We start from the raw sequence: 3,344 nt of genomic DNA on the forward strand, positions 1-3,344 counted from the left end.
GAGGTGGTCCAGGATACAAATGGCAGCCAGGATACAAGGAGTAACCTGGAGGGTGTTAGCAAGACAGGAGTTGATTGGAGTACCTGTAACTCTGCAAATCCTTGTTAATGGAGAAAGAAAAAAACCAGACACCTAATAGTTCCCCCTCTTCCCACCAGACATAATAGCCACGCCTCACCGACTTTCGGTTACAAATCTCTCACCGTTTTCTCCCCTTCCGTCCCCTGCCACTATTGTCACCACACGGTCACCAGCCTCCCAGAGCTTCCCCTACCCACCATTGATCACCACAGTGAGAAATCTTTTCTTAAATACCAAAACTTGCCTTCTTGACTCACTGTCTTTCAGTAACAGGCCAACATGGCCAACACAAAGGGGCAGAGCTGAGGCAACACTGATCGTTCTCTGGGGCTCTCAGAAAACACGGAGCTGCCCCTTGGCCACACACATGTGAATCTACAAGAAAGATGATGTGGTCCCCACAAATGTTACCAGGGCAAAACAGGAAGTGTGCAGCCGCACCCAGCATGCTCTTGGCATCGTTGTAGACAAAGCAAGTGAAGCACAAGGTTCTGGCCAAGAGCATCGCTGTGCATATGGAGCACACAGAGCACACGAAGAGCCAAGAGAGCTTCCTGACACATGACGAAAAATGATCAGAAAAAGAAAGAAGCCGGGGCGCCTGGGTGGCTCAGTCAGTTAAGTGTCCAACTTCAGCTCAGGTCATGATCTCACGGTTCGTGGGTTCAAGCCCCGTGTCGGGCTCGGTGCTGACAGCTCAGAGTCTGGAACCCGCTTCGGTTCTGTGTCTCCCTCTCTCTCTGTCCCTCCCCGCTCGCACTCTGTCTCTCTGTCTCTCTCTCAAAAATAAATAAACAGTTTTAAAAATTCTTTTAAAGAAAAGAAAAAGAAAGAAGCCAAAAAGAAAAGCTACCTGAGTTCAACTAAATCACCAGCCAGAGGAGCATGCTTTGTGAGAAGGAATGGAAAGGAGTTTGAACACCCGGAACCCACTCCCTATGAATTCATGGTATAATAGGCATTCAAAACAAAGCAAACAAACAAAAACTCTGAACTATAAAAAAAGAAAAGAAAAAACCCTAAACTTACCTTGCTTTTTCCTGCTCAGAATCCTTCAATGACGTGTGAGCCAGGATCTCAGCTAAAGATCAAGGTACTTCAAACACTCGGCCTACGAGACGGTTTTGTTTCTCCCACCCCACGAGCCCTCTCATCTGACGTGCCCCAGTGAGTAAACATGTCCCTCTCAAATGTGCTGCCCAGATCCTAGACACCAAGATGGGATTGAACATGCAAGGACGTTACCAGGGAGAGAAAATAAAGGAGACAGCGGAGGCAGGGGGAGCAGGGGAACCAGAATGCAGTCTGCCGCCCAGGGAAGGGCAGAGGGGAGCAAGGTGGGGGGGGCGCCCGGACCTCCAAGCAGCCTCTGGAAGGGGTGACAGGCTGCTGGGGAGTCCTGGAGCTGAAAGCGCCTTCCAGGCATCCTGTGTCTCCCAGGGAAGGGCCAGCCTTCATGGCCACGCTGTGGTCGGTCACCGGCTGGCAGCAGCCTGTGCAAGCACAGCTCAGAGCAAACACGGTGAGGAATTTCAACCTATGGCAGCTGGACGCTTGGTTTCTCTCTCTGTCGCTGGAGTGTCTGTGAGGTGCACTCTTAGGACCACTTTTAGCTAATGTCCCAAATCCTTATTAAAGTGGCACACGCCATATAAACTCTGACCTTCCCTTACCACTCCAGCTTAACCCAGCCCTGTTTCTTCTGCTCCAACTATATCAGACTTCTCTCAAATCCAGGAACACATCGTGCTTACACTTTATTAAGACTTTATACATTCCAGACGTGTGCCTGGCTGGCTCAGTTGGAAGAACATGCAACTCCTAATCTCAGGGTTGTGAGTTCAAGCCCCACGTTGGGCATACAGCTTGAAAACACACACACACACACACACACACACACACACACACACACACACGGGTGCCTGGGTGGCTCAGTTCGTTAAGCGGTTAAGCGTCCAACTTCGGCTCAGGTCATGACCTCGCAGTTCATGGGTTTGAGCCCTGCATCAGGGTCTGTGCTGACAGCTCAGAGCCTGTAGCCTGCTTCGGATTCTGTCTCCCTCTCTATCTGCTCCCTCCCCTGCTCGAGCTCTCTCTCTCTCTCTCTCTCTCTCAAAAATAAATAAACATAAAAAATAAAATTGAAAGTTAAACACACACACACACACACCCTTGAAGGCTTTATACATTCTGGATCCCCCACCAGGAAGGCTCATCCTGATCCCACCGCCATCTTTGCTCAGCTATTTGCTTTACTAAGTCTCTACTCACGTCTTCACTTAAACACCATCTCCTCAACCCCCCTGCTGATATCCCTCAGACTGGACCATATGCCCCATTACGTGCTCCTGTGATGGCCAGTTCTCTGATGTAGAAGAGGTCAGAGGAGTAAGCATCTGTCTAGTGTCTTGACTTTGCTGCCGGATGAAATAGCCGCATGACAGCTGGACCCCTCTGTCTCACTCACCCCTGGCCCCCAGGGCCTAACGCATGGTCGATGCTCAAGAGATACACAATAAACCATCTTGACTGCCTGGCAAAAGGAGATCAGGTAGAAGGGGGCTGCCAGCAAGAAATCAGGGCAGTCACAATCCTGGAGTGCCAGCTAAGGTTGAGGTTTAGGAGAAAAAAATTAGTGAGAGACCTAACACAGGAGGATTGGAATAGAAAGTCAAATAAAATGTTTTGCAAAGAAAAATTAAAGCAAAGATCATATTAACAATGTGACCATTGCTGAACTGGGTGTGAATCTAGGACATAACTATAGATATTTTTTTCTTTCTTTTTTTTTTTTTTTAAAACTATAGATATGTTTCAAAGAACATGGCACCTGAAGGCTGTATCAGTCAGGATTAAATTTAGCTGCATATACCAAGGAACCTAAATTTGAAGCTCTATCCATCAGGGATCCTAGCATGAAACAGATGGTACATTCAAAAGGCTTTTACTAAAACAAGGCTCAAGGGAAGCACTGGTATAGAGGTGCGACAGGATCAAGGAAACCAATAAGGAATGGGTGGGGAAGCTCCCTGGGGTCACCAACACTGGGAAGCCATGACCACCTCTAGGCTGAAGAGACAGTGGAGGGATGGTGTTACTGGGGCCCATCAAGAGCTGGTGCCACAGAAGAGGGGCCACTGGGCAGGAGCTCTGGCCACAGAGGAACAGAGGCTCCGCTAGAACTGAGACAATGCAAGCAGTGTGGAAACAGAAAAAATAATCGTTCTCTTCTCCCACACTGATCTGCCAAGTGCCTCAACTGG

This window comes from Lynx rufus, unplaced genomic scaffold, assembly GCF_022079265.1.
Source record: "Lynx rufus isolate CCGP_SWC_20201006 ecotype Redwood Valley unplaced genomic scaffold, mLynRuf1.p SCAF_6, whole genome shotgun sequence".
In the NCBI taxonomy this organism is placed as follows: domain Eukaryota; kingdom Metazoa; phylum Chordata; class Mammalia; order Carnivora; family Felidae; genus Lynx; species Lynx rufus.